The sequence below is a fragment of the Grammomys surdaster genome, unplaced genomic scaffold, assembly GCF_004785775.1.
Source record: "Grammomys surdaster isolate TR1022 unplaced genomic scaffold, NIH_TR_1.0 792, whole genome shotgun sequence".
Classification (NCBI taxonomy): Eukaryota; Metazoa; Chordata; class Mammalia; order Rodentia; family Muridae; genus Grammomys; species Grammomys surdaster.
The window spans coordinates 126,593-138,336 of NW_021605211.1; the positions used below are offsets into that span (position 1 = coordinate 126,593).

The 11,744-nt window shown below is 34.9% G+C and overlaps 1 pseudogene; it reads left to right on the forward strand.

The window, feature by feature from the left end:
* Positions 1 to 9,377: 9,377 nt before the first annotated feature.
* On the forward strand, positions 9,378 to 11,458 carry LOC114633905 (annotated as a pseudogene).
* The last annotated feature ends 286 nt before the right edge of the window (positions 11,459 to 11,744 follow it).

Sequence of the window (11,744 nt, forward strand, 5' to 3'; positions counted from 1 at the left end):
AATGTGTGGCACAGAAACTGAAGGAGGGGCCGTCTGAAGACCATTCCACCTGAGTATCCATCCCATGTGCAGTCACCAAAGGTAGATACTGATGTGGAAGAAACAATATTTCTTTCTAGAGATTATAGAGAACGAAGGCCACAACCTTCTGGAAAATACAGAAGGTGTGGGGAAGACTAGCATTGAACTAATGAATGCAGATAAACAAGAGACAGGCAAGGTAACCCTTTTCCATTGGGAAATGTCCTAAGCACCCTCCTCTAGATCCCAATATCAAATTAGATTCAATCATTATCTGTCACTGTATGATATACTCATCCAGAAGGTAATTAAAAGATTTAGTATCTGTTGTTTAAAAAAGAAACAATTATCTGGATGTAATCAAGAACAGCTTCTGTAGATAAAACAAAAAATTAGGAGTGCAAAAAGCCAAGTATTTTGGTAAATTGCTATAAATATTCAGAGACCATGGCTAAAAAATACAAATAAATGGGATTGTCATTGAAGGTTTAATAGACACAGAAACAGATATAACAAGTTAATCAAAATTGTAGCATCCAGATTTTTCTTTTTGGGAGGTAAATATCCAGCTTCTAGGGATTGGAACATTATCTCAGGTAAAACAAAGTACAAGAAGGGCCAAGTGTATAGGGCCAAAAGTACAAATAGGAATATTAAACCCAAATGTGTCTAATATAGACATGAATTTATGGGGATGCAATTTGTTGCAGCAATGGAAAACACATATTAACATTCCTCTAATGTCAGAAACAAACTGTAAAATAAAGAATGCTTCTCAGGAAAATATGAAAAGGTATTATCACTGTCAGAGACTGTTCAAGTTGTCCATAAGCAGGACATGGCAGGTATTACTCTTTGAAAGATACTACCTACCCTACCTTTAAATTGGTTAACAGAGAAACCTCTATGGGTGGAAACATGGTCTATTATAAATGAAACATTATAGATACTAGAACACCTGGGACAGGAACAGCAGATGAAATTCTCATGTGTTTTTTTTTAAATAGTTTTATACAGGAAAATGTGAGCTGTTAACAGATTAGGAGATATAAATAAGATGATTCAGCCAATGGCCTCCTTACAACCTGGAATCCCACTGTCTTCTTTAACATCAAAGTCATAGCATTTGATAGTAATTTATTTAAATGTTTATTTTTCAAAATAACTTTGCATGAGAATTATAGAAAAAGCTTTGTAGTCTCAGGACCTAATTATAATAAAGGCCATCCAATAAAGAAATGTCCTTAGAGATTCTTACCATAAGGAATGTTAAACAGCACTGCCTTGTGTCAATATTTTGTGAAACAGGCATTAGAAGTAATTTATAAGCAGTGTCCTCAATATAAAATTCATCATTATATGGATGATACCACACTAGCTGATTCAGATGCAAATACCATAGGAAAAGTGTATGATGAAGTAAAGAGAATTTTGCCTTGTTGGATATTATAAAATGCTTCTGAAAAAACACAAAGAGAAGATTGTGTTAATTATTTAGAACATAAGTTTAGAGAAAATAAAACCACAGAAAATATAAATCAGGAGAGATCAATTACAAACTCTTAATGACTTTCAAAAATTGCTGGGAGATATTAACTGGCTACAGCCCATAATTAGATTAACTATTTTAGAGTTAAGTAATTTATTTCAAACCTTTCAAGATAATAAGGACTTCAATAGTCCAAGAAAAATATCAGCTGATGCTGAGAGAGAATTGGCTCTGGTAAGAAAGAAGTTACAGAACACACATGTGGATCTTTTGGATCCAAAGATAGATTGTATTTTCATTATGTTGCCCTCTACTCTTTCCTAAATTAACATATATGATTAAGAAATAGAAAGGGGTAATGAAGACCCCCAGAGAGGGATTACATAATGCTTTATTAACTTTAAATTATTTAAATGCTCATGAGAAAGTATAATAGATATGGAGAGAGACTGAATTGTAGAAAAACTGCTGAATTAGATGAACCTGTATATTTTAAAGCTATGTTGACCTCATAATGGAAAATGAGACATATATAACATTTTTGAGGCAGTTTTGTCTTTTTTCTCACAGGAGAAGAAAACCTATGTTTACCATCAAAATTGATAAAGATTAGGTTCAAACAGGAAAGAACTCCTGAAAAAGAAGACATTATATTTCACCAGACAGCTTGGTCTTCAGTAGAAGCTAACTGATAAAGATTAACAAATATCTTTCACTTGATCAGGCATAAAAAGATATAAATAAAAAAATAATAGTACTTTGGAATGATGACTTACCAAATGTATCCTTACTTTACTGGTACAAAATTTAAAAAAAAATAGATTTTCATAAAACATGTCTTAATTCCTTTTTAAAATGTTAGACTGTAGATTGCCACATGGCCTATGCTATCTTGGATATCAGCTTTTAAGTTTTCTTCCTAAATAAAATGTATATTTTTTTGTTTGATATTAAAAACACACTTAAGATAATTAAACTGTTTTAAGTAAATTCAAAGTATCACTGCAGTTCAAACTTGTTTTCTAAATCCCTAAGTGTTGTAGTGATTTGGAGCTAAGATAAAATATTTGAGTAGGGTGGAGTAGTCCATGCCTTTAATTCCAGCAGAGACATTCAGAATTTTTTTTAAAAAAACTTGTTTTCTAAATTATAGAGTTAAAGTAAACAAGGTACTGGAAGAGTATGACTTGAGTCACTCATTTTGTGGAGTTTTTTTCTGTAGGATTACACTGACTGCCACAAGAATCCATAGTGTCTCATTCACTACCAAATCTTGTTTGCATTGTTCTATGAAGATGCTAGGCTCTGTAACCTGCCACTTTTATCATATACACAAACAAAACATCAGATACTTTTCTGCAGTAAGGCTACACCAGGCTGTTTCTACAACATACTAGTCTTGTATTGATTCACTCACAAGTCTTTTAATATTGCTCTCAGAATTCTACCACAATGTTGGCCTCAATGTGTTGTGGATTGGAAAGAGTAGGTAAGGCAAGCTTTGTTTCTTTCAGTTTTGAGTTTGGGACCATAACCATCTTGAAGATTTAAAATTTCACTTAAGGCCTCTGATACCCCTTCAGGCACATCTGGCCATGGCCTTTGACCTACTTCTCAACTTCTTCCTGAGATGCACCTTTTATTTCACCCCATGCTGGCTCTGCATATTGCCTTTCCACTATACAGAAGAACATCATTTTTAAACAGATTATCTTGAATAGTTTTTGCAAAGCCATAAACCAGTGACAACTGGGTCCAGCAGATGCCTCCAGGTCCAGCAGTAATGTTCAAGAGCTGTAGACCTCAAAGTCCCTCCAGTCCTTAGTCCTCTGTTGTGTTAGTCCTCTGAATAGGAGTGATTTCTGCATTCTGAGATCATTCATAGTAAAGAGGTTAATAATTCTTTCACATTAGTAGGATTTGTGAGTTTTCTACTTTGGGTGGTATACCATAAATAAGCAATAAGGTACAAAAGAAATTATTTGTGTATCTGTTTTACAGCTGTGTCTTCATTTGGGACTCCTAAAGGAGGAGCAAGGACTGTCACTGACTACATTACCTGCCTTTGGACCCTTTCCCCCAAACTAAGATGTCTTGTTTAATCTCAATAGAAGATGATATATATTGTCTTACTGCAACTCAATATGACAAGAATGGTTGATATCCATGGGAGACCTCCTGTGGATGAGGGGAGTATTGGTCGATGGGTGGAGGTGAGGTGAGAGTGAGGGACTTGGAAGAGAAGAGGGAGGGGAAGCTGAAATCAAGATGAAAAGTAAATTAAAAGCATAATCAATAAAAATACCCACACCTTCACATTTTTTCATTTCTCTGCTCACTTTATTTCTCCAGTTATTTTTAACCTATCTGCTTAGGCTGTGGTGGGTGGGAAGGTTCCCCAATTTTAACTATTGGGTTTTATTTTATTTTCAACTTTTATAAATGTTCTTTCATGTTGTAGGATTTTATGGACAACTATCATTCCAGATTATAATATTGTTTATTTCTCTTCTAAACTCTAATTTCTAGTGTTCCCTACTTTATTTCACAAAGACATTTATTTTCATTATTGAGGTATATATAATAGGTGACATAACATGGATGCACTTAATAAAACAATTGCTTAACAACACATAAGATAGTTGAAAATTAAGACCTTTGCAAAATAGCAAAAATAAAATGTAAAAACTTTCTCTTAAGACATTTTAACATCATTGTAAGATTATTTTAGATTTCATTAGATGACATTAAATAATTAAAATGGTCTTTTATTTTTAAAATGGTATTATTTTTACAAATCTAGTCATGCAAAAAAATCAGAAAACTAATAGGATTGAAATGTGTATTTTCCTCATTAAATTATTCATTCACTTTACATCCCAAACAGTGCTGCCTTTCTCCAGATTGTCACACAGTTCCTTCCCAGTCCCCCTAATCCTTTTTTTCTACTGGGAAATTACAAGACTCTTCTGGGTATCCCTCCTTCCCTGGTCAATTATGTCTCTGCAGGGATAGGCACATACTTTCCCACTGAGGCCAGAAAAGACAGCCCGGTTAGGTGAATGGGAACTACAGGTTGGCAACAGATTTAGAGACATATCCTTCTCCAGTTGTTGGGAACACTTTATGAAGACCAAGTTTCACATGGGCTACATACATGCCAGGGCCCTAGTACATGTCTAGCTTGTGCACGTTTTGGATGAGAGATCAGTCTTTGAGAGCTCCCAAGGGACCTTGTTAATTGTCTCTTGTTAGTCTTCCTGTTGGGTTCCTATTCTATCTGGATCAAACAAATTTTCCCTCAACTCATCCATAAGACACCCTGAGCTTTGTGAAACATTTGGCTATGGGTTTCTGCCTCCAGAGTTTCAGCTGGGTGGAACCTCTCAGAGGATAGTTATACAAGGCTCCTCCTATCTAGTATAAGAAAGCATCATTAATAGTATCAGAGATTGCTGCTTGACCATGGGATGGGTCTTACATTATATAAAAAAAATTGGAAAATATAATAGAAATAATGTTTTAGACAGCTACAACTTACCAAAGTTAAATCAAATCCAGATAAACTATTTAAATAATCCTATCACCCCTAAGGAAATAGAAGCAGTCATTAAAAGTCTTGTAGACAAAAAAAAAATCCTGGGCCAGATAGTTTTAGCACAGAATTCTACCAGACTTCCAAGAAGAGCAAATACCAATACTCAAACTATTCCACAAAATAGAATCAAAGGGAACATTGCCAAACTCATTTTATGATGCCTCATTCACCCTGATACCTAAACCACAAAGTCTCAACAAAGAGAATTTCAGACCAAACTCCTTTATGAATATTGATGCAGAAATGCTCAATAAAATATTCACACCCAAATCCATGAACATGTAAAAATATCATTCACCATGATGAAGTAGAATTTATCTCAGAGATGCAGAGGTGTTTCAATATATGAAAACTCAACACTGTAATCCACCATGTAAACAAATTGAAAGAAAAAAATCTCATGAACATCGTTTTAAATGCCAAAAATACCTTTACCAAAACTCCATCACCTCCTTTGGATAAAAGTCTTGGACAGATCAGGAATACAAGTTACATTACTGAACATGATAAGAGAATTACCACCCTTCACCGTAGCCACAAAAAATAAAAATATCTTGGTACAACTCTAGCCAAGTAAGTGTAAAACCTATATGACAAGAACTTCAAGAAACTGAAGGAGATATCAGAAGAGAGAAAGATCTCCCATGCTCATGGAGCTGTAGGATTAAAAATTAAAAAATTTTATTAAAAATTGTCATCTTACCAAAACAACCTACAGATTCAGTACAATATCTATCAAATTTCCAACACAATTCTTTGTTTACCTTAACAATATTTAATGTCATATGGAAAAACAACAACAACAGCAGCAACAACAAAACAAAAGAAAGCAACAACAACCAAAAAAGAACCCAATAAACAAACAAAAAAATAGGATAGCTGAAACAACCCTGCATAATTAAAGAGCTTTTGGAGGTGTCACAATCCATGAATGTAATTTTTGTCTACTGTTAAGCAGTAATGCATGTGTCTACAACTTTATGTGTAAATACATAACAGTCATGATAAAACTATGATACATCATGTAGAAGAGGAGACTTCTTTCTCACCCAATCAATATATTACAGAACCTCTGCAAATACAGATTTTCAATATAGAATCTGCTTCTGTGTCTAAGACACTAATGGAATTCCATGTGGATCAAAATGCTAAAAAGAAAGGGTGACACTGTGTTTCTACAGTGAAACCTCTTCTCTTCTACGGTGGAATTCCATTTAAAACAACATTCTTTGTTATAGCTTTCATAGCGTATAATGGCTACTTGAAGAATGACAATCTTCTTAAGTGATGTCAGCTTGGTTCCAATAGACATATGTTGCATGTTTCATTTCATGTGTGAATGACAATTTTTAAACTTTTATATATGCATTTCAATCCAGTTAACACAGAGTTAATGTACCTAGTAATAGAACAGAAAGAAGGCTCATCCAAGGAAAATAAAGTAGAGTGTAGTATTTTAATGAGTAAAAGAGGAACACAGATTGTGATGAGAATGGGAGAAATTGTCAAAGGTGAGAATATGGTAAGGAACAAACAACAGTAAGGCCTTTGTAAAATCCTTATGGAAACTTCTATTGTAAAAGCTTCCTCAAATATGTAAATATAAAATAGGAATTTAAATGAAGTCACAATAAAATGGTAGACATAAATCCCTAATGAGATATTTTTAAGTCACCAATAAAACCTCCAGTGTCAGGAATAGGTTATATCACTTTGAGTCATTGGCTGAAAGCAATCCATAAGCTGGCCTCCAACCAAAACTAACCACCAATAGTATAGTTAACTCTCCACAATATAATGTTATGGCCCTAATACCAAAGACACTATTGCTTATGTAAATGAACATGGAGAAACAGAGCTGATGTCAAAATACAAGCTTTACCCCTACTGAGTAGTATTCATGTTACTGTATGTACCATGTTATAAGAGGAGGAAACTAACCATCAATATCAATTAGCAGCAAATCCCGAGAACTACAACAGTGACCTGGCAGGAGATAAACTGGCATAATAGTATAACAAAGGTTATGTGATTTGCCACCACATTTTGCTTGGATTCAAGGCCTTCTGCATGAGATGGAACTCATAGAAGACAATTCTGAAGAGTAAAGAAACTTCAGATTATGTAGTTCATGTAAAACCACCTACTATTAGTCTGCCAAAGGAACATTGTAATAAAATGAGTGCTAAAGAAATACTGCTCTTCACATAGATTAGTGCTTCACTCACACTCATCATGGAAGTGTCTTCTTAAGTAGATGGCAATTAACACAGAACCACACAATTGGACAATATTCAGAGTCTGAATGACATTGAAGTACTAAGTCCTAAAAGGTTTGCTTCCATCAAACTCCTCCACTCAAGGCATGGGAATCTATGTAGAAGAGGAGGGAGAAATATTGTAGGAGTAGAGATGACAGATGACTCTTAGGAAACACTGTCCTCCAGACACAATAAGACTGATACCACAGTAAAGCTCAGAGAATCTTTGACAGAACACACAAATCCTATATACTAACAAGCCAGAAAATATACTAGCACTGTAACAGTGTAGTGGACCCAAAGAATCACCACTGCCCACGAGGTTATTTGCAAATGATGTCTGCTGGGCAATAGAAATTCAGGTTTTGAAAGACTCCCCAGAACTAAAAATAGACTCGGGTATGACGCGACCCCAAAGACACTCCTGAGAGCAGCTAGCTGCGATAACATAAGTCATGTACTTTTTAATATATGAAGCTTTGGGTCGAAACGTGTCTCACATAGGAGACAGAAGAATCGACCCGGAGATCTAACAGCTTAGGGTTTTTAATAAAGGCCGCGAGGGGAGGAAGAGGGTTGCGGCACAGTCATACACAATTGGCTGTTTCAAACATCTGTAATGTGTGTAAATGGATCCCACGAGAACTGTCCCTGGTTTCTGTGGCCTTGGGACCCAGTGTGAATTTTATCTGAGCCAGCTCACCACCTGGCAGAATTTAATTAGCAAGTCCTTGGGCCCTTCAGTGGGAGTTTTTCCAGAGAAGGCTAAAACATCACAGGAACAGATGGATATTTCAATAATGTTCTCATTCTTAAGGAATTTACCCTTGGGCACATTCCCTATCTTCTACAGCAAGTGGATCTTTGGAACACTCAATTGACCTTTGTTTCCCTGCATCCTCTGTGATGGCCTTGGGTTAGCAAGTTAGCTGACTTATTTTTAACTATTTGTATTAGTGAATTGAGGCTTTATTTTATACTATTTAAGTAACTTAAAAAATACCTTTTCAGTTTGCACAATGGCATGTAATTGGGCATATTCATTACACTCAATGGCATGCCTCATGACCAGGAATAGGTGGCCAACACAGACATAATACCATTCATTTTGTATTTTTTTTCTTTCTAAAGTTTGTATGTTTTATAGGGTTTTTTTTGTACACATACACACACATCGAACAAATGATGAATGCACATCGAGTTGGGGGAGTAGTGATGTAGATAGCACTGGGAATGGAAGACTTGATGAAGGTCAAATTCCTCACCAAAGTATATAGTATGAAGAAACTTTTAAATTAGCAAATGAATTAGATTAATGGCATATTAAAACTTCTCACATATGAAAGGGATATTAACCTCCATTTGTCTTTGAAATTATTTGTCTCAATTCCAGGTCATTGCTCATAATCTACCATTCTTCTCTGGTGGCCATGGAAACATCAGAATTTTTAGAGTCACTTAAAGCTGGTGGTCACTAATATTTGTTCTTCATACATACAACACACAAAGAGGCAAGTATTTTATATTTAGAATGTAGTTTTTATTAACCACTTTCAATTTCAAAGGCCACTGACATGGTTAGGCTATTTCTTGAAATCATTTCTAAGTGAGAAGATTCTTAATAATATCATAATTCAGGGAAGCCCTGTGTGATTCTTTGAGGATTCAGGAGACTGTACTACCCATTATTCCTGTGTAGTTTCCAGAGTAGTATGTGACTTAGCATCTCTGTGTTGTTCTCCTATGTATAAAATGGGGTAATGATTGTTTTAATCTCATTGGAGGGTGTGGACTATCAAATGTGCTAATCCCCCTGAAGAGTGTAACTGAGGATCAATATGGAAATGTTTGTGTGAGGCAGGGATTGGTCAGTGAGACACTGTTATGAGCTGAAATACTTGCCTAACAGAACTTCTTTTATTAAAGGTGAGTCACTTCTTGTGTGACTCTATCTCTGGTCAACATTTCCTGTTATTTGGAAGATATTTATGATCTCAGCTTCTTTCAAATGGATCTCTTCACCCTTGATACACAAAGGTAACAACATAAAATTTACATGGAGTCCTGAAAATTATATCTTTCTAAAACACATATATATATTTCATTGGATTGAGAGTTGGGTGTAGAAAAAGATTATTCCAGGCTATGCCTCATTTGTCTTGTACAATAGCATTCTCTATCATAATTCTGCTTCAGGTTCAAAGTGCCTTGCTCTTCACATACACTGTCTCAGACCTGCCTTGCAGTGGATATGGGTAGTGTTACACAAGCCACCATCTCTTGCCAATTGATGATTTGAATCATGTTGATATAACTTTCCAAGAAGTATAGCTACTTTTTTTCTCCTCATTAGGAAGCACATTCCACAGAGATTCCACAGAGATTGAGGAGCAGTAGGGAATTGGTAACAAAGTTTTCTTGCAAAAATATTCATTTTTTAGGTCCTTTAAACTTATATAGGTAGAAGCAATGTTATTGTTTAAGTGTCTTAGCTTTCTATTTTTCTTCTCAAGTACTAATGGCATCTAGTACAGTATATATTTAATGACCATTAATATTACATACAAAGATATGAACTGAAAAGTGATCTAAATAACTGCACATAATGTATGTGGAGACTTAGTTTAGTGTTGAAGGAGACAGTTACACACATAATGTAGTCAGGATTTATTTTACATTTCAGTCAATTGAACCCAATATTCTGAAGGTGGTACATTGAGTACATTGTTGGAAATGATAGAAATATTCATCATTCCTCATGTTTTGCATGTAGATTTTAATTTTGTAGCACTGAGGAGAGAATTCAGGTGATCACACATGATTAGATATGATATGTACACACATACAATCACAAATATGAACACATACAAAGAAATACATATAGAACTCAAGTACAGAATATGGACATCAAGTGATATATCATCTGCATCATTTGCCATTTTTTGTTCTTTCAGCAGACAATATAGATGGATTTGGTGTGTTTTTAATAGTCCACTAACATAATTTAGAAGCACAATTATTCTGAGCAATATTTCTGCTTATTACTCCCATTTCAGTTATTTATAATATTTATGTATCACAAACACAGTTGAAATAAAAATCACCTTACACATGATATTGTAAATTCATGTTTCAATATTGATTTTATGCATAATATAGACAACAAATATGTACAATTCATCCAAATAGGGAAAATTGCTGTTCAAAGCGTCTTGTAGAGGATATGCCTGCCATTTTCTTGGATTTCTAGACTTCTTATATTCTTTTCTTATGTGTGTTAAACCCTAATATATACACAGATTATTTAAATATAATTATGTAACTGTGTAGACATGGTATGAGAGCTTAGTGCTATTTATAGTGACTCACTTTATTTTACTGTGTTCCTTTATGTTCTTGGCTTCATTTTACACTTATTCAATCCAATCTTCAGATTTTCCAAAGAGAAGGAATGCCTCTTCAAGTTGAGTGGCCTCTTTAGCAGCCTATCAGCTTTGGTGTTTGAAATAGTCATTGCCAGCAACCAATTCTGTCGCCTATGGGAATTTGAAGACAATGTTGTGCAGTTTGTGTCCTTTGGACTTTGGGAAGCTTATTATCCTCAAGTATTTAACATCTCAGGAACTCTAATCAAGATGCTGGTTCAACTGGAACATTTCATGTGAATTTAAGTATGCACAGAACCTGATAGTATGGTCTATTTTTATGAAGCCTGTAGTTCTGGTTTTCAGTGCGATAACTTTCAAGATTAGCTGCATGAAAGACCCATTTCTGAAGATGCAGATATATTGCTACAAGTTCTCTGCCATAGTTTTGGGTGTTAGCAGCCTCTTTACATTTGTTGCAGTGAGCTGGAACCATATAATAGATCTTTATGGCCAAACCACTCTTGACTTTCCACCTGACTTTCCTGTCAAGAAAGAAGCCTTGAGAAGCAAACATGTTACTGCTGTGTTTCCAGTAGGTGTCCTGACTTCAACCATGTCACTTTTTGGTGTGATCATGTTTCTCTCTGAGATGAGCTATTTGAAACTACAGAGTCAAGTGAAGCTCAAGTGTGTTTCCAAAGTGGCCCTTCAAGAGGCCTGAAGTGAGAACCCCTTCATTTACAACATATGTCAGATGGCTCCTAGAAGAAATTTCTAATCAACATACAAAACTCATGTAGTCATCAACTTGTTCTAATAAACTATCAACTTGATTCTCTGAGTTTATGTTTAATACTTGTATATTATACTACCTGCCAAACGCATTTCTTTCTTTAATTTTTTTTGATTCTAAACTCTGAAGGTCATGATCTTGTGTTCAGATTTTTCCAGCAAGCAGGAGCAGACATATGTACTTGTAAAAGGCATGTTGCAAAATTAAATGCAAC